Here is a 24,674-nt window from a genome sequence, read left to right as displayed (position 1 = left end):
AAACTATACTACAAAGCTACTGTGATAAAACAGCATGGTACTAGCAAAGAAACAGACCTGAAGACCAGTGGAACAGATTAAAAGAGGCAGAAACAACTCCAGACGTACTCAGCTACCTCGTCTTTGACAAAGGAGCCAAACACTCTCATTGGAGGAAAGATAGCCTCTTTAATAAATGGTGCTGCAAAAACTGGGCTTCAACTTGCCAAAGATTAAAACTAGACCTATATTTCTCACCATGCACTAAACTAAAATTAAAAAGGATTAAAGATCTAAATATTAAAACAGAAACATTAAACTGGCTAGAAGAGAGGTTAGATAGAACTCTTAAAGTCATTGGTGTAGGAGAAGATTTCATGAATAAAACCTCAGTTGCCTATAAACTAGTACAAACAATCAACAAGTGGGATGTCTTCTTATTAAAAAGCTTCTGCACAGCAAGAGAAACAAGCAGTAGTGTGAAGACACAACCCAGAATGTGGGAAAAACTTTTCACCAGCTGTTCCTCAGACAAAGGTCTACAATGTAGAATATATAAAGAACTGAAAAAAATCAGACCGCCCAAATTTAAAGACCCAATCCAAAAATGAACAGATATTTGCATCTGAAATGAACAGACATTTCTCAGACAAAGAAGTAGAGAGAGCAAATAAACATATTAAAAAAATGTTCAACATTACTGGTCATTTGAGAGAATCGGATGAAGACAAACTGAGATTCCACCTCACAACAGAAAGAATGGCTGCTATCTTGAAATCAACCAATAACCATTGCTGGCAGCGCTGTGGGGAAAGAGGAACCCTGCTCCACTGCTGGTGAGAGTGCAGACGGGTGAATCACCGTGGAAATCAATGTGGAGCTACCTCAAAGAACTAGGCTGGGAGGTCCCATTTGACCCAGTTATCCCCCTGTTGGCTATCTGCCCCAAAGAATTAGAAGAATCATATCACAGTGATATATGTGCACCAAACATATATAGCATGAGAAAATTCGTGATAGTAAAACTTGGAAGCAGCCCAGTTGTCCAATAACAGGAGACTGGACAAAGAAAATGTGGGGTTTTTTTTTTAATGGAGTACTACTCAACCATAAAGAATGAGAAAGAAGAGACATTCATAGCTAAAGGGATATGCATTGAGGCAATGCTCTTAAGTGAAATAAATAGGATGCATATAATACTGAATAGTTTATCTAGTGTGAGAAACTGGAAGTGTAAATAAGGAGTAAAAGGTATAATACATAATGTGAAATAGGAAGAAAAAGTGCAAAGGGGAAGTGGGAGGGGTAAGGGAAAAGTAAGATGGGAATGGAATTAACAGGAGAAAAAGAAAAAATGGGAACAAAGTCTTTGTAGATAGGGAGGGGTAGAAGGATTGAAGGGAGGGAAGGGGAAAAAGAATTTAAAGAGCAGATAATTACTATCTTCTACAAATTAAGGTTTGATTTTTTGTGGTACTGGGGACTGACCCCAGGGCCTTTGCATTGAGTCATTCCCAGCCTTTTTGATATTATTTTTTGTTTTGTTTTGAAATAATGTATACCCAAATCACTAAGTTGCCCAACCAGGGCTCAAACTTGCAATGTTCCTGCCTTCGCTTCCCAGAGTGTTAAGATTACAGACTTGTGCCACCACACCTGGCTGGAAGTTCTTTTCACTGGGCCATGTAGCCCTTTTTCAAGGTGAAGAGTGAATCCTTGGCCATGGCCTAGGCCAGTGCCTGACCCAGTCAAAACTGGTGGATTGTAGCCTTCTGCCCTTGCCAGGATTTATTCAGGTACAGTTATTGATCTGCAGATAGAGATGCTGAGAAGTTGCTTAGCAGGAGGGTTTAATAGAATCCTAGTTATTTACGTTAACTTCACTGATGTGCAGTACCAGTTTAGCCTAACTCTCCACCTGTATGGCAGCACGAACCATTTGCCAACCTTTTGGGCTGAGATCTTGCTAATTCACTGGTGGATCAATACAGACAATTTTCAAGTGGCCTTTGATATAAAACACGTACATTAACTAAAGCCTATTTACAGCTATGGCCCACAAAAGATGTTCTGAATTCTCCGAACCAGGCAATTTTCTTATTATGAAAGACTTGTCCTTGGACCTAATTCATCTAACTATATGAGGTAATACTCAGTCATTACTACCCATTAAGATGCTTTTGAAGTTATAAACATTTACTCCTTCATTCCCCAATCTTTTATATAGCCAGCTGTAGACCAGAAAGAGTTCAAAATGCCAGGGAGAAATGGATGGCCGAGAGACAAGGTCTTTTCTCTTATACACAAATAGCTATGCAACAGATAATACAACTTCAGATAATACATCAGTAGAAGAAAAGAATGAAAATGGCAACAGAGTGATTTCATGTGACTTGAGGGGAGAGCTGGATTGAGTTCTATGGGAAGACATCTTAGAGGAGGTCATATCTGAACCCAAACCAAATGGTGAGGAGGTATAGGTCATAGGAAGATTAGATGGAGCAGTCTTCAAGCCTGAGGTCTTAAATTCGAAACAAACTTTGTTGTGCTCCAGGAGAACCAACAAGGACAGAGTGCCTGGAGATCACGCCTAAGGAAAAGTGTGAAAGGAAAAGATTGTGGAACGGTACATGGTGATCCAATGACACAAGGCCCTGGGAGTCAAAGTGAGGAGTATTCTGAGAGGCTGCGAGTCTGCTTTGTGTCTTAATGCTAACATATTTTAAACACCTTATGATTACTTAAAAATTATTCTAAGGAAGAAGTGCTTCTTAGATTTGTTCATGGTTTTAAGAGAATCTGTAAAGCCCTTTTACACAGGTTGGTTTCACTGGGCATAGGTGAGGAGGGTCAGAGTGAAATAATGACAAGATTGGTGGATAAAAATCAGTTTTCCCCCATGCCGTTAACAACTCTGGGTGAACAAACATGGTTTTCTACATCAAAATAGTCTTATCAATGCTATTCCCTCTGGTAGACATTTTAAGCTTCAAGGGCGCATATCAACAGTCCCTGGAGCTTTGAAAAACTCTTGGAACTTTGCTAAGGTCAGTTTTCCTACAAATAAAGGAAATGCCTCCAATAAGGACAAAAGCAAATGTTTCATTTAAACTTGTGAGTAAATAATATGTAGCTATTACTCCTAGCTTTTTGTTATTTACCTAGCATGTGTGCTGGTTGAAGTGTTTGTCTTCTCAACTACCAAGGTCAATATTCTTCCTTTACTCCAAGACTTCTTATTAAACTCTGAAAGGAAGCCAATAGCTTCAGTTGCAGTTCTAGTTTTGATTTAGCAATTATGGGCACTGTAATTTACCCTTTCTACATAGGTTTGACTTTTTTCTGAGCAGCAGAAAGCCATTATAGGTTTTGAAAATAAGAGAGTGACATGATGTAATTTGTATTTTGAAAGAACACTAGCTACTGTCTGGAAAAGGATAAGTAGCAGCCTAGGAGTGAAGGTAGAGAGGCCAAGTAAGAAGCGATGGCAGTGTACTAGGCAACACTGATGAGGGAGACAGGAGAAACTGGTGATAAGTGGACAGATTAGGAAATATTCTGGGATTGGAGTCAATGAGACTTACTGGTAGATTGGCTAGGGACACAGTTGGTTTAAAGAGTGGAATCAATAATGACTTCTAGGTTTGGAGTTTGAGCAATTGGGTGAAGGCTGGTGCAATTACAGATGCAGAAAAGTGTGCAGCAAAGTAAAAATTTGATTAGGCTTCTGAAACTTAAAGTAGTCAATGACGTACCAAGGTAGAGACAATTAAAAGGTGGTTCATTCTGTGTGTTTGATAATTAAGGGAAATTTCTGGGCAACTACATACTCACTTCGCTTGTTAGAGTGAGATTTTCTTGGGACAGAAAGATAAGGAAGAAAAGGAAGATGAAGAAAAGAAGACTGAAGATTGATCCCTGAGTCCTTACAGTGTTTACAGAACAGGATGGCAGAAGATCCAGCAAACCTGCAAACAAGGAGAAGCCAATGAGGCTGAAAGAGGGCTTATAAAACACATTGCCCCATAAGGCAAGTGAACAAAGTAAAACATGTGGACAATTGAGGGACTGTCCTGATCATGGAAGTTTGTGCACTTGTCATGTCGGGCCTCTGTATGTTGGTTAAATAATTAGGCCAAGAAACACTTATTTCTTACTCATGCTACACTTAGCATGGATGTTCTTCTTGTAGCTTCTCAGGGACATGCACTGGTAGGCAGGACTTCCTGTTCAAATGTGTCTATGATCAACAGGGCATGTGTATCAAGTCAGAGGTGAGCTCTTGAAAGTCAGTGTAGAAATGATACAGGTCACTTCTGTTCCCATTTCATTGGTCGAAATAAGTCATGGCCACAACTAACTTTAAAGAAGTGGCAAGGACCATGTTGCCATGCATACAGGAGGAGATAGAATTGGGAACCTATAGTGGTAACCACAAGGTAACCGGATGCTAGTGATAATTCACTGTAGGAGCACAATGGTGTTCTTCAGTACTGGGATACAATTGGAAGCCAAAGAAGATTTTAACGATTCTATAATTTATTAACCTTTTTATTGGGTTTCAAATCTAGCAAGGAGAAATGACTGTCTTCCATTTCTTTTCACAATTACTGCAGAAAACTTGGTTTAAAACTCCACTGCTTTCACCTATGACACATCTCAGATGCTTACATACATACCAGGCTGGCGTAGGTATGAATTCCCAATCTGTCTCTTATGTCTTTTCGTTTAATTTTATTTGCTTTGATCCAATTAAAAGAAATGTACCACTAAAAAGTAACAAATACAAAAAATTATAGGTAAATGACAGAATTATTTTAAAATATATATGTTATAGAGAATAAAAATAAAGTTTTTATATGCTATATTTACATTAATTATAAAACAGTGGTAAACATTTTCTGAACATTAGCAAGAAAACTTAAAATATTATTGGTTTTCTCTACGTTATTTTGAAGTTCTGCTAAGTATCCACTGTTTTGGTGGAGAAAATTTAATGGAAAGAGTTTTTGACAAGGTAGCAGTGATAAATACCAAAGGGACAAAAGAATTGTAAAGGCTGACAAAACTACCTCTTGACCGGCAAAGACAAAGGTGAGATTTGTGGAGTCCAGTTGTTCCAGTTAATCTTAATTGTTAACTTCAGTGGATTAATAGACTCCTGTGGAGATGACTGGACCACGGGGGCCCTGAATGTGCTGCCAGGAGGAGCACTGGTCATTGCGACTGTGCCTTTGGAGACCTCTTGCTGGTGTTCTTCCCCTGTGCTCTGCTCCCCAGCTGCCACGAAGAGAAGAGCTTTGCTCCACCAGGCTCTTCCGCCTTGAGGTTCCTGCCTTGGAGCCATGTGACCAGTGACTGAAACCTCTGAAACTGTGAGGCAGATTAAACCTCTCCACTTTTAAGCTGTAGACATTGTGTATTTTGTCCCTCTGATGGGAAATCTGGCCAGTAATCAGTACAAAAAGAAAGATAAGGAAGGGTGAGTGTGGAGCTGATGGGCAATAAAGTAATAACTGTTACCACTTGTGCAACCAACTGAGGACTTCAGGGTCCCACATATAACAAAGCATGATGCTATGGTGCCTCATAGCAGTGTTATGAAAATACACAAGGAAATGAATATAGGTGACTTAGTTTTGCATCTGTGAAAATAAATCACTTAGTAAGATGCTTCTTCACATGCTTAGTATTTTAAACATGCATTGAAACCAAAAGAAAAGTTTTCTGACCCGCTGAAGAAATTTATGATATGCCCACTGTTCTTTGGGGGAAATAATTGCATAATAAAATTCCAACTGTCAGGACAACCTGAAACCCTGCATCTAGAGTTGAAAGAAGAAACATGTAGCTCCTATAAATCCACCCAGCTGAGATTTCATGTTCAGAACAACTTCCCACCAAAATCCAAATGAACATAAACCCTTAATACTTTCAAGATTTCTAGCAACAAATTGAATTTAAGGAGGTAAACAGAATATTAAATTTAAAAAATGTTCTATAACAATGTTATATAACACATATCAACAGTGCCAGTAGCAAAAACACTGGGCTGTTTAGTTCTGCCAGAAAGTTCCTTCTACTGCCTTTAACTTGTTTGGATTGGAAATTTTTCTTGCTATCTGTATACACAGCAAATTTCTCATAATGCTAAGCATCATCGGCGAAGTTAGCTTGTTTATATTAGCAAGCTATGTTTTAAAATGAAAAAAAAAAAAAGAACTGAAGACAAAGTGAAACTCACTCTAAAGGACAGCTGAAGAAAGTTTGCTGTAGAAGGCCACTCTAAGGAGGTTATAGAAATACAGACTCATCTGCACTCTCCGTAAGCACATGCTTCCTCAAAATTCACAAGAATTCACCCCAGAGGAGCAGCATGAAAAATTCGAGATTTGATGAGGTACTATATTTGTATTTGGGGCAATTTTGGGGTCCCGATGATATATCACCAGGCCCGACCCCCAAAGACATCATCCACTCCCTGAAATAACTACTCATCTTTGTTGTATGTCTAAGAATGCATCAATCCTATACTAGGCACTGGGAAAAGAAAGATGAACAAGACCCAGACTTACAGGCTGGTGGGAAGACAAACCTAGATCCATAGTGACATGTAAGGTGACCCTCTGCATCTCAGTGTGTTTAGAACTTCTTGCTTTAGAAAGCACTTGGGTTCAGGTCTTTCAGGGACTGGCAGGCGGCTTCTTTTTCAGTAAAAGACTCATCTTATTCCAAATTTATTATTTCAAGTACAATCATCCAAACTTTGCCATTCTTCCTATGGCTGGACACTGAAAAGTGTCTGATTTTGGCCTCTATGACCTCTTTGGCCAAATCCTGGGGTGGAAGCCAAAAGTCCGATGTTCCATATTTCTTAGGAATTCACTTAAGACAGTGCTCTTAAATTGTCCGATTTTCAGTTTCACCAGTCTGGTATCTGGTTTTAACAGAACAGCTTGCAAAAGCCAGAGCTGATCTGAGTTGAGGGAACAATGAAGTTCTGTTTGGTGGTCACTTGAGCTCAGAAAAACCCTAGTGGCAGAGCTACTGGCATCTGTAGGACCTTCTTCAAGATTTCCTTCAAGATGTTTTCGCCACCATGTGTCAGAATGTCCTGTCTTCTGCATTGCATAAAGGCCTTAGAAAGAGCTATGCATTTCAAGTGGCATGATAGATGTGAAAAGCCTGCAGGGCTGAGAACACGGAGAAACTCTGTTTTTATGTTTAGGCTATAACAATGGCTTACGATATAGCTAGATTACAACTTGAAGGGGAAGATACTAGGCTAGGTTCTTTGGGAGGACTATCATGTTAATTTCTTCACAACTAAGTCCAATGAATTATTGTCTGTAGTACACATTTAGTAGCCCAGGTTAAGGTGGAGTTTGGGTTGTGGAGTTAGATTTCATGGGTTGTGTATTTCAGATATTTCCCCGTAGCTATGTGATCTTTGAGAGCTACTTCACCCACTAGGCCCTGTTACTTCCTATATAAAAAAGGGGATAATAATAAACTCAGATCCTTATTGTAAGTGTTATTTATTAATAATATATACGTATAAAATGACATATTTTGTCATGTATTGCGTCTTTCTGACCAACTAGGCTGTGAGGTCATTTTATGTAGGCATAAGTTTTTCAATCTTTTTATTCCACTCCCCTTGGCATGGTAGTAGATTCTTGATGGCAACACCTGATATTGCAATAGTCCTTAGCAGGTTCCTTGATGGCATTGTATTATATGTACAGTTTTAAAGTTTGTTCGGTCTTCGTATAAACCATGATATACAGGGAAGTGTTCTTTTTGGAAAGTAGAAGCCTCCAGAATTAAATAACTTGTCTAAAGATATCCTACAAGAAATATCCATGGACAAACGCTGCAAAATAGTGATCGTTATTTGGAACCCAATGGCTACCCTGCTTACATCCCTGGGTTAGCTTTTATTGGTCTCTCCATCAATACCTATGGCCGATTTGGGTTGATAGTTGGGAACCCCAATCATGGTGAATGTGAGGTGCCTGGGGAGTTCCCCGGGGAGAATTTGATTCAGTGGATATGAATGCAGCATCTTTCTACGGTGTTAAAGACTCAGTCCTGCCTGCTGGAGCCACTGACTTCAGACAGATATCTTGGTACCCTCCTACATGCAGAGCGTTGGTCACACAGTGAGACTGACAGCAATGGCACAGGCAGCTCAAACAAATCTTTGTTTATCCCTGCACACGTGTGGTTGAGGGTCAGTGAACAAGGGAAAGGGAAGGAAGGGTTGTTTCTAGACTCCTGTCTCACTCCTTGCTTCAAGGAAAATGTCCAAGGGTAAGGATTTTTTTCCCAAGCTCTCCCTGGTACACAGAGAAGGATGTGGGCAGGACGCATCTCTCTAGAGGAACATGTGCTTATTGCCCATGATTATTTTTACTGCTATGCAAAAAGACCCTTCTCTGAAGCAAAGAAGGAGGGAATCTTGGGAACTGTCTTTTATTTCTAAGGACATACTATTTCCAGTCTCCTCATACTTTTAAAAAGATTGGATGGTAGATAGAGTGAGCTTTAAAATTGTCAATTGCAAACACATAACTCAATATCAGAAAGCCTTTGATGGGGGAACCCAGTTAGTGCTTTTGCTCATTTCTCTGTCTTTCTCTGTACCTCTTTCTGAGCATAATTACCTACCTATCGATGTCCTATGCATGGTCAGCCATCTACTGACATTGGAGCCCACCTGGCATGAGGGGCTATAACAAATCACAGATACAGTGTCCAAAAGCCATCATGATTCAAGGCTCTGAACTAGAGTGTCTTGAGATGAATAAAAAGTGTTCACTTTGCAAGCCAAGGAAGGAGTTGAGAAGCTTTGGCACACATAGTTACTGAGAGACACAACTGTACCAAAAGCTAGCCACAATTCAGCTCTTTCATAGTTTATAAGATCATTTTGTGACATGAAACAGGGAGGCAGTTGGCAGAGAACATGCTGACAGCCTCAAAGACCATCAATTTTTGATGTCTTATGCCCTGCAAATATTAGGAATGGTGACCTTTTATCCTTCCTACCAAGTGACATTTCTGAAAATGTTCTTCATTTTGATGACTTTTCTAGGGCTGGACCTGAGTCAGTCAAACAAGTGACTTCCCAACACAAGGCAAGGGCTAACTTTATGAGTATGCAACCAGAGCCTAAGTCCTACACTGAAAGGGTTCTGTGTTTGATGTTCTTCTGTGGCTGCCTGAAATTCTTAACAATGTTATCATCAAACTTACATTTTTAAGTGAAACAAGATGGTACAACTGAGCATGCATGTGAGCAGAGCATACTGCACGGCCCCTGCCACTCCTCACATCCGTATTTACAAATAGCATCTACAATGCCCAGTGAACAAAGAATTCCGGTGGGCTCAAGGCCTTGGAGTTCAATAAGTTTAGGTGATTACCGGGCAAATGTGTTACGTCGATGACTAGGTAAGATGGGGCACATATAGGCCATGTTTTCTGTCTGAATCAGAATGAACTTTGAACAAACAAGGAAAGTGAGGGCATCTTATAAGACCCTGATGAGAAGGAGCCCTTTCATATTCTTTCTTACTTTGTACTGCGTGCATTGTACCACAAGGGCTTTTGCTGACAATGACGACACAGGAAGGAAGGGACGGGCAGCTCATAGCTCATTTTGCTTTCGTTTTTCCTTATTCATCAGAAAAACCGAGAGATACAGGTTTGAAAAACTAAAATAAAAACAACTGAGTTCATTTTGTGCATCATTTCCATTATTCCAGCAAAAACAGAGCACACTTGAATGGATGAGTTCTGAAATATGGCTTCCATGATTTTGAGAATCCTTCCTATAAGTTAGTTAGCTGCTCTTATATTTGCATTTCAAATCAGCATGGTGGTGAATTTATTGTTAATGATCGGAATTGTAATCTTTTAAAAATTTAGAATGATACGAAATAGAACACTAAAAAACACCATGCCAAATCCAGCGAGTCTGTAGAAGAAAGGAAAAGGCTTTGTATTTTAATACCTTTTCAGACATTTGATTCATGCCCTTTAAACTCAGAGCCCCACATTTTCTCTTTGCAGTGGGACCAGCAAACTCTACAGCTGGCCCTGCTGAGGATCTAAGGAGGTGCATAGGTTCACAGTGCAGAGCCTGCATCTGCTCCAAGGACAGTGTCAGGGGAAGACTCTATCTGAAGCTCAGCTCTTTCAAAGGGAGGGTGGCTGAAGGCACAGGATCACAACCTGACAAAAACCAAGGCTCCCCTGGAGCTCCTCTTTTATCCTAATTGGTCTGGCAGGTTGGTTTTGGAAGGGCAGTCTTGCAACCCTCACTTCTATCTTTACACACTTCCCGCTCACTGCTGTCCACCCATGTAGGGATCACCATTAACATAATCGCAGAGGTGACAGGCTTTAAAGAGATTCTGGGGGAACAGAGTGGCAGCGGGCCTTTTTCAAATAAATATATAATAAAATAAGCAAATGTGGATGTATTTTTTCATAGAATAACACATTGAGATTGTGATGACCTATTTGACCCTAGTTAAAAATAAAATAAAGCAGAAAGCTCATATATAAAGAGTAAAAAGACTTCTGAAGCCACAGGCCTGGTGATCTGTCTGTTTTGACATAGACAAAAGGGCTAGGGAGGTTTTCAAAGGCCAGAAATAAAATTACCTTTGAAGATGGAGTACATACAAATGAGTCACTCAATTCTCAAAGTACAGATTAGCTAAATGGAACATACCTTGTGTCTTCAATTATCATTAGGCAGTTGTGAGAATTTAACAAAGGTCTGGGTATGGCTAAACTCACAGTTTGGATTAAGGCAGGATTTACAATTAGAAAGAGTTTTAAAAAAAATTCCAATTTAGTGAACTATCAATCTGATAAAATCAGGAAAGGAGGAACAATAAACAGCTTAAAGATTCTAACTAACAATCGTATATCAATTTACCAAGCAGAAAAGGGCAGACTCTTGAGGATTAGTTATGAAAAGTCAGGGAAAGGAATAAATAGCTACTGTAATTAAATTGTGTGTTTTTTTTTCTCAGAGTGACAGCTCAGGCAAGCTGCTCTAAGATGAAGTGGATGCTATCTTTTTACATTGGACTTCCATCATGTTCCCTTTCAATCATCTCTCCTCCTCCTCCTCCTCCTCTCTTCTTCTTCTTCCTTTTCTTCTCCTCCCCCTCCTCCTCTTCCTCATCCTCTTCCCCTTTTTTCTCCTCTTCTTCTCCCCCCCCCACCCTCCTCCTGGTCCTCCTCCCCTCATCTGCTGGTCCATTTCCAGGCCCTGTCCATCACAGCAATAAACTTCTCTGGTTTATTGTTCATAAACTTCAGGCTGGCTAAAAACTATTTTGGGTTTCTTACTCAAATCAGATTTTAACTTTGATTTTCTCAAAGTTGATAGGTTAGTCCAGTGGCCTGTTGTGTCAACAGTACCCTAGAAAAAAATTAATCATGAAAGCCATACAAAAGGTCAAAAGGAAGAAATTGAAAATGCTATAACAAAGAAAGCACAGAGCCGGTTATGCAGGTTTCCAAGGCTTTTTAATTCAAATGCAGAAGTATGAAAAGAAAAGTAAGATGATATTAACTAATTGTGGTTGCTGGGAGGGGTGACATAAGACATTAGCAGAACAAAGAAACCCATTTCATTAACTGGTGATGACCTAGTGTTCTCTAAAGAAGCTGAAAGAGAAACCACGGCAAAGGTAGCAAAGGAATTTCTGTCAACACATTTTTTTTAATGTTAGATGAAAATGCAAACAATCATTACTTCAGCACCAAAGAATTAGAATCTCTAAACTTCCAACAGAGTATGAAGGTAGCATTCCTTTCACAAGATGTCAGAATAAGGCAGGGCAACGAAAACTGAGAGCAGTGCTAGGACTTTTTTTTTTCTGTTCTCTTCCACCATCCTATGCTAGTTGTTAGTGATGTCACTGGGAACTCACGGAAGCCACAGGTTGCATTATGGGTATCTTGGCAAGGGGATAATGTGGGGATGTTTCACATGGTGGGTGCCTGAATATATTCATAGATAAGGTCTTCATGGTTTTAGAGGTTAAGAGAAACATTGTAGAAAATGCTGGTAGAGCTTTCTAGAACTGATAATACATTTGGCATTGGCCCCTGAGTCTATTTGTCTTCCATTAAACAACAAGTTGGCTTAAGAAATCCATGTGATTCTTATCCAGAGTTCTTATTATGCTTTCAAAGGTCCAAAAGAGAAAACGAGAATAAAACCTTAACCACAAAAGTAAACACGAGAAGATGAAAACCTGAACAAATAATCAAGATAACAATATATAATTCATATGACCCAACATATAAATAATGTAAGAATATGAAAGGTTAATCTTTAAAGTAACAACAACAAAACTGGAGATAGCTTTTATTACACCTCCCTAATCAAATATTTTTGGTGGCAGCCCAGGTCCTCAGAAAAATCTGTGTTAGTTATCTATTCCTATGTAACAAATTACCAACAATGTGGTCTGGTGGCTGGAAACGACACACATTTATTATCTTTTAGTTTTATTTATCTTCCTTGAGCCCGGGTTAGGAGTCTAGAGAGGGCTTAGCTCCTCCTCTGAGCAGGATATTCTATTTTTTATATAAACCAACCTCTTCCCTAAATTCTTTCTTAAAAAGTCTCCATTTGTCTAAAGCCTAGCCAAGATTCATGTGAAATATGTGCTGCATTCTTCTTAGAAGTATAACATTGTGCTAATCCATCTCATAAAATGGGTTGATTTTGTCCATTCATCTCTGGTACATTTCAGAGTAATCATCCTTAAGATGCGCTGGCTGCTACTCAAAGACACCTCCCAAGACCAGTGGTCCATAGGCTGATTGACTCCCATCTTCAGGTTAGTTCCTTGATTCATTACTTCTTTCTTCTCCTTCGGATTTCAGCTGTACACCCTTTCTTCCACTTGATGCAGATACCCATCTGTATCGGTTGTCATATGATTCATTTTTGAAACACTTACTTCTGCCTTCACCTGTTGCAAACTGTCTGCCATTGAATCCCTTTCCTTGCACTGATCTGTTCAGTTCTTACTCTCAACTGGTTCATTTTCTCCGGAAGTGCCCTCACTTTGCAGTACCAGAATCATGTTATACCAGAGGATTCATTTCTGTGCAAATCATCAGGCTTCAGTCTAGGAATGGATATAAATAGGGCTGGACTAGGCCTCAGGAATTTCTACTTTCTTTCAAGCATTGTAGGGATCTCTGATGCAGATAATCCATAATCATATTCTGAGAAACAAAGTTTCTAGTCAACCTGCCATTCTAATTTCAAACCTTTACCAGTTTCTTACATTTTTCTTTTTCACTCTAGTCTCAATCTCAGCAGATCTGTCTCTGTCCTGTGTTCTGGAAACTTTTATATTTCAACTACCTAGGAGGCTGATGGAAATCCTAATATGAGCTCACTTCCTATGCCAACTTAATCAAATCTTGTTTTAGAGTTAATTTTTAATGAGGATATAATTACATAGAGTAAATGCACAGATATTAGGTACCCAATTCAATGAATATTGACAAATATATTTGAGTAGCCAACACTGTAATCAAGATATAGAACATTTACATGATGCTTCCTCTTGTCCTTTCTGAAAAACGCCTCTCCCTTCCCAGAAGCAACCACTTTCATTTCTTTCAACAGAGATTATTTTTTGCCTAATCATTTTTTATTCATTGAGTTTAGTGATAGATTTTAGGTACACAATATGATGACACTCATCATTGGGAATCTGTACCTTTACATGATATATCTTGGTTCTTATTTTTTTCCACATTCCCCTATCCTCAAATCAAACTTCCACTCCTCCCTTTTTACAAAAACTTTGTTTTTGTTTTTTCCTTTTCTCATATTTAGTCCTTTCCCTTTTCTTTCCCCTAAGCCTCCCACTTCCCCTTCCCTTTCGACTTTTTATTCCTATTTCACATTATCTTTATACATTTTGACCCTTATTTACACTTTCAGTTTCTCACACCAGAGAAATAATTTGGACACATGTGTGTCCTATTTATTTCATTTAAGAGTATGGGCTCACTGTGCATCCATTTAGTGATAAATGTCTCTAGTTTTTCATTCTATATGGCTGAGTAGTACTCCATTTTATAAAAAAACCACAATTTTAATCCAGTCTGTAATTGATGGGCAATTAGACTACTTTCAAGATTTAGCTATTACAAACTGTGCCTCTATAAACATGGGTGCACATATATCGCTGTGTTATGATTCTTTTAAATATTTTGGAAAGATACCCAGCAGGGGAATAGCTGGGTCAAATGGGACTTCTAAGCCTAGTTCTTTGAGGTAGCTCCACATTGATTTCCACGGTGATTCACCCGTCTGCACTCTCACCAGCACTGGAGCAGGGTTCCTCTTTCCCCACAGCCCTGCCAGCATTTGTTATTGGTTGATTTCATGATAGCAGCCATTCTTTCTGGTGTAAGGTGAAATCTCAGTGTTGTTTTCTCTGCACCTTTTGAATGAGCAGTGATGTTGAACATTTTTTCATATGTTTATTTGCCATTTCTACTTCTTTGAAAACTGTTCATTTCAGATGCCCATTTTTGGATTGGATCTTTAAATTTGGGCGGTCTGATTTTTTTCACTTCTTTATATATTCTAGATTGTAGACCTTTGTCTGAGGAACAGCTGGTGAAAAGTTTTTCCCACATTCTGGGTTGTCTTCACACTACTGCTTGTTTCTCTTGCTGTGCAGAAGCTTTTTAATAAGAAGACATCCCACTTGTTGATTGTTTGTACTAGTTTATAGGCAACTGAGGTTTTGTTCATGAAATCTTCTCCTACACCAATGTCTTCAATTCTACCTAGCCTCTCTTCTAGCCAATTTAATGTTTGTTTTAATATTTAGATCATTAATCCATTTATTTCAATTTTAGTTTAGTGTACGGTGAGAGACATAAGTCTAGTTTTAATCTTTGGCAAATTGAAACCCATTTTTTTTTTGCAGCACCATTTATTAAAGAGGCTATCTTTCCTCCAGTGAGAGTGTTTGGCTCCTTTGTCAAAGATGAGGTGGTTGAATGTGTCTGTTCCACTGATCCTCAGGCCTGTTTCTTTGCCAGTACCATGGTGTTTTTATCACAGTAGCTTTGCAGGAGTGTTTCAAGTTGGGGATTGTGATGCCCCCTACCTTGTCTTCTTTGTCTAGAACTGCTTTTGCTATTCTAGGTCTCTTCTTGTTTCAAATGAATTTTTGGATTGTGTTTTCAAGGTCTGTGAAGTATGCTGCTGGGATGTCAGTTGGGAATCTATGTAGTAGTTTTGGAAGTGTGACTATTTTCACTATGTTCATTCTTCCTACCCAGGAGCAAGGATGTTTTCGTTTTCTGATATCCTCTTCAATCTGTTTTTTAAGAGTAGTTTTCAGAGTAGAGGTCTTTGATTTCTTTTGTTAGGTTGATTCCAAAGAATTTTATTTATTTATTTATTGGATGCTATTGTAAAAGGAGTTGTTTCTCCAGTTCCTCTCTCAGTGAGTCTGTTGTTCCTATATGGGAAGGTTATTGATTTTTGTGTGTTGACCTTGTATCTAGCTACTCTACTGAATTGGGTTAAAAAGTCTAGCAGACTTTTGGTGGAGTTCTTGGGGTTTTCTATGTAAAGTATCATGTTATCTGCAAATAATGACATTTTAACTTCTTCATTTCCTACCTTTATTCCTTTTATTCTTTCTCTTGTCTAAATCACTGTGGCTCTTTCCAGAACTATATTGAACAGGAGTGGTGATAGTGGTCATCCTTGTGAATTTCCTGATTTTAGCATGAAGGATTTCAGTTTCTGACAATTTAGTATAATAATGGCTATTGATTTTTCATACATGGAGTTTATCAGGTTGAGATAAAGACTGTCTTTTCCAATTTTCTGTAGTTTATATCATTAATGGGTGCTAGATTTTATCAAATGCTTTTTCTGCACCTATTGAGATAATCATATGGCTTTTGTCCTTGACTGTTAATGTAGTGTATTACATCCATTGATTTGTGTAGGTTGAACCATCCCCGCATCCCTGGAATAAACCCCATTTAGTCAGGGTGTATGATTTTCTTGATCTTCTGCACTCTGTTTTCCAATATCTTATTGAAGATTTTTAGATCTGTTATTCACTGGGAGATTACCCTATAGTTCTTTCTTAGTTGGGTCTTTCTCTCCTTTTGGGACCAAGGTGATGCATGCTTCCAGGAATGATATTGGGAGCATTATTTCTGTTTCAGTATCATTGGAGAGTTTAAACAGTAGTGTCAGTAGTTCTTCTCTAAATATCTTGTAGAATTCAGCAGTGAAGCCCTCAGGACCCAAGCTTTTCTTAGTTGGTAAGTTTTTAGTTACATTTTCAAATTTGTTGATTGATATTGGGTTGTTTAGAATTTTTAGGTCTTCTTCATTCAACTTTGGTAATTCACATATATATAGAAATCTGTTCATTTATTCTGTGTTTTCCATCTTATTGGCATATAAGTTTTTAAAGTAGGTATTGGTGATCCTCTGGATTTCTTCTGGGTCTGTTGTAATATCACCCTCTTCATTCCTAATTGCATGGATTTGTGCCTTTTATTTCCTTTTTTGGATAAGTTTGGATAAAGGTTTGTCAATTTTGTTTATTCTTTTGAAAAACCAACTCTTAGCTTCATTGATTATTTTGTATTGTTCTCTTAGTTTCCATTGCATTGATTTCTGTTCTGATCTTCATAACTTCCTCCCTTTTATGAGTTTTGGGGTTATCCTAGTCTTCTTTTTCTAGAAGCTTGAAGTTAGCATTAGGTTGAGTTTGCTCTGTTTTTCTACTATAAGTATTCACTACTATGAATTTTTTTCATAAGACTGCTTTCATTGCGTCCCGTAAATTCTGATATATTAGGATTTGCACTACCTCCTATTTCTACATTGACTACAATCAGTCTTATGTTATTCTTCTTCGCATTATCTAGCAGCTACTGGATTGCTTTCTCATGGTCCCTTGTTATTTTTAAGAAATATTTATTTTTCTGTCACTAATCACCATATTGTTCTCTATATCTGATAGTCTGTCCTCACACTGGCTCATTCTGCCATGTAAACTTTCAATGGAATTTTTAATCTCCTGGATATCTGTTTGCATCTGTTTTATGGATTCCATTTATTTCCCATGCTGGTATTCCTCAGGTCCTCTATTTTTTAAAATCTGTGTCTTCTGCTCTAGAGTTATTAATCATGCCTTTCACTATGGATACAATCTCTGTTGTTTTCTGAGAAATTAGTTTTGATTATATTTTTTTCCACATCCTCTTTCATTGCCAGTTCAGGGAGTCCAGGTGGTTGAGTATCAGATTGTTCCATCTCGTTGCCCCTTGGAGTTGCCTTTAGTGATCTGGAAGTCTGGTTTTGAGACATGTTTAGGTGTCTTCTCATTTCAACCAATGCTGTCTGCTGTGCCTTTATTGAGGTGACTCTTTGTCCTCTCATTGGGCTCCAATTCTCAACAAGCCTCAGAGAGGCCTCCTCTCTGCTGCTCACCACTGTACCAGTGCCTGGGTTGATAATGAAGGCCCTCTGGATCCTTGTGCTAGGCTGTTGTCAGGGTGGGCTTCTGAATGGTGTGTGCACACTTACTGATGGTGTCTGGATGGGATTCTGGCTGGGGTCTGAAGCCCTGTGCAGCTATTTTCCAGACAGGGTTGCACACTGAAGCCGCTGGTGGAGCCCTGGCTGGGGCCCGTCCACCTGTGTCACTGATATCTGGGTGGGCTTCTCATTTTTTGCCTAATCTTGATGGAGCCAAGTTAGAATTACATGAAGTGAACCCCCATGTTTCTGGCTTGTTTTGGTCAATATAAGATTCTTAAGATTTATCTATGCTGGACATCAGTATTCTTTAAATTAAAAAAATTATCAGTACATATTTACAGCACATAATGTTTATATTCTTCATGAGAAATTGGTATATGCCCATCACACATTTTAACCCTTTTTACCTCCCTCTGGCATCCTTTCTCTCTCCCTCCATCTCTTGGTGTCCTGCCCATTTGCAAAAAAATCTATCTCCCCATTTCCTATCTTTTATTTGAGAATTGGAATTTATTCTAACCATTGTCTACATTGACTCTGAATTGTGATAACTTGGGAGCCCTCAACAAATACCAGTGCTTATGTATGTCTTCAGTTTCTGATTTAATGGAACTAGGGTGGGATCTAGGCATTTGTATTTCTAAAAGAGTCCTAACTGACTCTAATCTTTTTTTCTGGAGTTGAGAACCTTTTATTAACCTCCAAGATAATAGAATTGTACCTCCAGATCATGCAGATCTTCCCTCATCTTTTTTTTTTAATCTCAAATAAATTGGCGAGTTTTCCTCTTTTCACTGGTGTCCCTGGCCTGATAATAGCTACTATTTTATGAATTTCTGATACACACAAATGAGTCAGTGATCGCCATGGTGGAATAAAAGGTGAGAACAACAAAATAAACCTTGGAGTACATTAGACCACACCTTTCATGCACGACATGCTGCTTCCCCACCCTTGTGCTCTTTTCGATGAGCCTGTCATGAGACTGTGATAAAAACCCAGAAGCAGAAGGTTTGCACAACATGATGAAATTATTGCCAAGGGGGAAAAAAAACCTACATAAACTCCCTAGCTTCATTTACTTTTACTTGATTTAAGAGATCACTAATTCCTGAGGGTAATACATTATCAGTTTCCCACTAGCTTTGCTGGGGTAACCCCTTTGTTACGTTAACAGTTACCTAGGTTACTTCTCAAGAACCTGAAACCAGCTTCTGCTAAAAGCATGAACTCTTCATGTGGGTTTAAAGATATGTGGGTAACTGTAATAGGATGAAAAGGCCTGGTATCTCTGCTTTCATGCTGTGCCTTTCCCCTCTGCTGCCTTAACTTTTGGGTCAGGTTCTGCTCAGCTCTGCATGCAGTTGTGTTGATTGTCACTTGGAGCAAGCACATGTTTTCTTCTACCCTACCCTTTTGCTCTTTTTCTTCATCCTCATCATAAAGCCTGGACTAAACTGTAAGGTCAGGATATTTTTGCAGGATGATGGTTTCAGTGGTCAGAGACTAGCTGGCCATCATAGCCCCATGACGAAAATCTTGCATAAGAAGCAGCACTTTGGAACTGACCTCTGGCCAGTGGAAAATTACTGGACATTAGCCCACCCAAGCAAATCAGTAAAAGTGCACCCTTAGCTTTGGGGAAAAACATGACTCTCCCATTCTTGATCTGTGCTGTTTTCTTTCAGCTGTAACCTTTCCACATGTACTGGCAACCCATGCCTGGTCTCTTTCTATTGTTTCCATGCCAATACACCCATCTCTGGTAACAAAGGTGTTAACCAGGATTCACACACTGTGATTCCACGGTCTTGCCTTCCAACTACTTAATGTCTCTTATCTTCAGATGAACCCCTTTCAATCCTTCCATTGCCATTGGCATATTTCCCTCAGTCTACAATAATGCAGTTTTCTTCTAAAGAATGAAATTTTTAAAACCTTCCTTTCACATGTCTACTCTCATGATACCTGTTTATTTCTTTCTTCCCATCTTTTCCAACATATTGTAGCTTCCCATTTTATCCTGAAACTCATCATACAAACAAGCTTTGGCCTCTGTCCTGTGATTGAGTGGTTTGAAGGTCATCAATGATTTCTTAATTACCTAATTCAATCTTCTCAATTTAGTTTTCATTGTGTTAAATTCTTGACTACTCTTTTCCCATATTTCTCTTTAGATATTCAACTGGCTGGACAGAGGCCAAGGGAGACAGCTTAGTTTCAACTAGTAACTAAAATTTAAAGAATTCAGTATTAATTAAAATAAATGAGGAGTAAGATTCTTAGTTTCAGTAATTGCATAATAATAATAGGCAATTGGTATTGCCTACTATGAACCTGTTTGAGGTGCTGTATATTCCCCCAAGAGAAGAATATGAGCTATTTTCTCTTGAAATGTAAACAATTTTGAGTGGGTGAGACACAAGTTAATAAAACTGTTGTAGCTTTAAAAATTATTAAAGTTTAAAAATCAATACATTCTACATTATTTGGTACAAAGTCTACAGGTAAAGTTAAATATTAAGATGAGAAGAAAAACATTTCTGGAAAAAAGTATGTATTTTTTTAAACCGTAAAGACATAAGACGCAAATCAGGTGGGATGGGAAGGTCAATCCAAACAGGTATTTGTAGCAGGAAAGATAGAGCTTGATTTCTTGATAGATTTCTCTATTTTCTGTCTTCTTTATTCTTCTTTAGTCTGTTTCCTTTAGTCTTTCCCTGCCTGTATTGGTCAACATTCACACTGTAATGATTCCTAAGTGTTATGGGTTAGATGTAGAATGTTTCCCAAAAGTCTCCTGTGGGCTTCGGATGCGGATTGATCACGAGGGAACTATATTCACTGGCGGTTTAATCCACTGATGAATGGATAGCTGACTGTGCTGTTAGGAAGTTGGGCCTGGTTGGAAGAGCCTGGGTGGAGGTGCGAGCTGGAATAGTGCACATCCCTCCTCACCTCCTCCCCTCACTCTTTCAGCTTCCTGGCCTCCATGATGTGAGCAGCTTTCCTCCACCAGACCATTCTGCTATGCCCTTCCTGCCAGTTGATGATGCACTGAATCCTCTAAAACCTGTGGACCAAAATAAGCCTCTCTGTCTTCAAGTCATACGAGTCAGGTATTGTGACTCAGCGACAAAGATAGACTAAAGCATCTAAATTATAGTGGGGCTGGCTCTGAAGATGGATGATCTAATCAATTGTCTGCCCAGTAATTTCCTAAGCTGTCCAGAAAAGCCCCTTTTCAAAGAAGAATCCATAATGACAAATCACTTAGAAAACATTAAAAAATCACCAAGTCATGTTCACAGAGCAGCATGGCAAGTGACTCACTTTGTCACTGCACGAGCACAGTTCCTCTTCCATGAAACCATCTTTAAGCTTCTGGATTTTTACAGCTAAGATCCCTTGAATCCCTTGGATTCGACCTTGGAGAGTGATTTGTCCAGCCACATTTTCCTAAGTGGACTCAAGGACACTTCCCATTTTCCAACTGAGTTGCTTTCATACTAAAACTCAGGCCTAAAGCTCTCATACCCTCTCCCTCTCAAAATCCATACTTTGACTTCTAGGATCACTGAGTGGTTTGGCCCCTGACATCAGGAGACCATGGCCAAAACTTTCCTAGCTTTTGTAAGCCCAGAAAGAGGTGAAGAGGGAGCACTTAGAACTGCAGTGCCTAGAACTGTGCCTGGCCACCTATGGCACCATGAACAACAGGGCAAATGGAGGAGGTACTGGAATAGCCTCCCTTGAGTTCCCTTCTTATCTCCAAGTGGAGAAGGATGCAGGGGGTGATGGCTAAAGTGCTGCCTTGAAAACGTACTGTACAGGCAGTATTATTCAGTCATGAAAAAAGGAATGAAGTGTTGATACAGTATGGATGTAACTCAGAAATACTGTATACTGAGTAGAAGGCACCAAATCGCTAAAAAAAGGAGAGCTATAGGAATCTGGAAGGCCTACTGTAGCTTACAGTATTGCCTAGTAGTGGAAATCAAAAGCTTGCTTTATTTAACCAGAACTTCTTTATTGAGCACTCTATTGTAAAGGAATTAGACAATAAGTCAACTATTTTTTTTTAAATCAAGATAAGCCATCTCATAAAAATGTTATTATATCAACTATATCCTTTTATGGCTAAAGTTACAAAAAGGTAGAACAGGGCTACAAAAAGCCAGGAATGGCAAGACGGCTACACTTAGAACACTGAAAATGTATTCCACGATGATCCAAAGTTTGGGTAATGACTGCCAGTAAAGACAGACACAGAATAGTCCATGTTCGGAACAACTATTTGTTCCTTTCTCAATAAGACACTGAAGAGAGGCTAAAACTTTCTAATATGTTATTTCTCTCTCTTGGCTCTGCTAACAGCAGCTCAATAATGAATGACTTTTGGGAGAACACTACTTCACTTTCCATGGGGAGCCTCACAGGACTTCGCAGAGTAGGAGATTCTAAGATGTCAGTGCTTCCTATATAGAGAGATTTTGTACCTACTGATCATCATCCAGATGAAATCCACCCCCGTTTCCAAGGAGAAACTGCCGCACATGACGGGTGACACCTGTGCTTCTTCAGGAGCTGTGAGTGAAGTGCTTTTCCACTGAGTGTCCAATTTAAAGAAGAAAGTGCATTTCTGCATCTGGGCATATTGTCCTTCATGTAGAGTTGTTAAAGGTTGACCTTAAAGTTCTAAATTTGAAGCTTAATATATACTGACATCATTTTCTAATGCATGTTGACACATATTATATCATATTATATTGTATCACTCTTTTTCTGTAGAGACTGTTTAAAATCTATGTTGGTTAGGATCCCCCCCTCCCCGCAAAGTACTAGGATGTAGGTGGGAATTTGGAGTTAGGGTAAAAAGTGATATTTACAGGCCAGCAGTAAAAGGTAAGAAAAGACTAGTTCATAGTAATCATCTTGTAGATGGGACCAGTTTAAGGTATTGGATCCCAGCACATTGTTTTCTCATGAAGCAAGGATTTCAATCAAGAGGCCAAGCTCTGCCCAGAATGGGGCACAGGGTAGAGTAGAGGACTCAGTGTGTCGGTTTTATACCAGCCTCTGCCATCCTGATCTTGGGCTTGTCATTTGCACATTTAGGAAGTGAAGCCATAACACTGAATTTTTAAAGCAAGTTCTTAAAAATTGGGATAAAAGACATATACACAAATGTAATAGCTTAGTCACACAGCTTATTCATCTTGTAATAATTACTCCCCAATAACCATTTACTCCTCATTCCCCCTCCAACTGCTGGCAACCACCACTTTCTAGGCGAATCACAATCACATTTGTCCTTTTATGGTTGCTTTATTCTGTTTAGCATTAAGACATCAGTTTTCATCCATACTGTACCACGTGTCAGAATGCCTTTCCTTTACAAAGGCTGAATAATATTCCATTATATTTATGTACTCCATTTTTATTCATTCACCGACTGACAGACTCTTGGTTGCTTCCATCTTTTTGGCTCTTTCGAACAATGCCACCATGAATATGGGTATCCAAACGTCTTTTTGCATGCCCATTTTTAATTCTTTGGAGTGCATACTCAAAAGTGGAATTGCTGGATTACAACTTAATTTTTAACTTTCAGAGGAGCTATTGTACTGTTTTCCACAGCACTTGCATGATTTTGCATTTCCAGGAATTAGATATTCTTAAATGTCCCCTTCCACATCTAAAGTTCTAGTACCCAACTCTTGTTTACCAATCATCTCTTTAGGTCGTTATCTCTTGACCTAGAAATCCTGTTCACCACAGGGAAAATGCTCAAATGATTTTTTATACCAGAACACCTTCTCTACTTTTTCCTCCAGACTTGGGCTACATGTACTCATAACATCCTGATTCACCAGTGTACCTCTCATTTATGATTTTTCTCTATGATATTAGTTCCTGAAAGCAGAGTTTATATGGATCAGTACTTGATTCAGAATAATCAAATGTTGAATGAATGTATGGATTGGAACAGAACAGGGTCAAATAGTCTCACTTGATGAAGTGGATAAAATAGTAAAACTGAAGAATAATTTGTCCGGTAATATGAAATACTTCCCTTGAGAGAGACTCAAACAGTAATACTAAGCATAACAATGGCGACTGCAGCGCTATCTTAATCATCTGCTGGGGTGGAATTTTTTTCACAGGGGCTGTGGTGAGAAACATCTGACAGCATTCTTGGTCCAGCTGGTTGGGGCTGCCAGAGGATGGACTGTACCAGGCTGTTCGATTTCTATCAGTACGAAGGTGAAGCCTGTTCACGCTCACAAGGCCGAGCAGAGTTGGCGGTAGAGGAAGAGACCTTTGTGGTCAAGAGCTAGGACCTTAGACTTGAAGATTAAGCTGACTTTCAGACAAGGAAAGAGCCGTTCCGGTCAGGTCCAAGAGGGCTTCTGGAGAGCACAGAGGAAAGCTCGTCCCACCCCCGCAGAAAAGTCCTCTGAAGCCAGGGCCGCCTCGGTAAGTTGTTTCCATCCCAGGCTAAACGAGAGGCTCAGGGTCGTAACCCTCCTGGCCAGCGCCCCCCTGCCAGGCTGCGTCCCTGGCAAACGCTCCCTCTGGGCCAGTTTTGCTTCATCCCGGAGAGAGGAAGTCCAAAGATCCCGGAGCGGAAGGCGCTCTCCCTGTGCCCAGTAGAAAGAGGACGAGGGCTCATCCCGCTGCTGTGCAAGGCGGGGATCCCGAGCGGACCGCTCCTCCCAGCGGTGCGGTTGGGACCCGCAGGTGGGCAGCGCTGAGCCAGAAAGCAGAGCCAGGCTGAGACCAAAACCGAGCCGGCTGCCAGGTGAGCTGCGGTGGGGAGGGGCAGGACGCGGGGGACCCTGAGTTTACCCGGGGGGAGGAGGACAGGGTGCCCCGAAGAAGCACCAGCCCCCTACAGTTTCTTGAGGCAGCAGGTGCTGGTTGCATCCTGGTGGGGGGAGGACAGGGAGGGAGGGAGGGAGAGAGGGAGAAATCCCAGATCTAGTACTAAATAACTGTATGGCATTTAGACTAATTAGTTAGCTTCTTTGATTCCTGGCTTCCTCAGCTATAAATTGGTCAATCCCAAATTCCTATTAAATTAAATTGAATA

The 24,674-nt window shown here is 39.6% G+C and overlaps 1 long non-coding RNA gene across 1 annotated transcript; it reads left to right on the top strand.

The window, feature by feature from the left end:
• Positions 1 to 12,793: 12,793 nt before the first annotated feature.
• On the top strand, positions 12,794 to 24,377 carry LOC104866690. The gene is made up of 4 exons (XR_002025575.2): positions 12,794 to 12,860; positions 20,558 to 20,697; positions 21,956 to 22,167; positions 23,746 to 24,377. It is a non-coding gene; the product is annotated as an uncharacterized LOC104866690 (long non-coding RNA).
• Positions 24,378 to 24,674: the final 297 nt, after the last annotated feature.

Source organism: Fukomys damarensis, unplaced genomic scaffold (assembly GCF_012274545.1).
Source record: "Fukomys damarensis isolate Sample0158 unplaced genomic scaffold, DMR_v1.0_HiC HiC_scaffold_6, whole genome shotgun sequence".
Classification (NCBI taxonomy): Eukaryota; Metazoa; Chordata; class Mammalia; order Rodentia; family Bathyergidae; genus Fukomys; species Fukomys damarensis.
The sequence above is the reverse complement of the archived record's forward strand: the minus strand, read 5'-3'. Positions and strand labels throughout refer to the sequence as shown.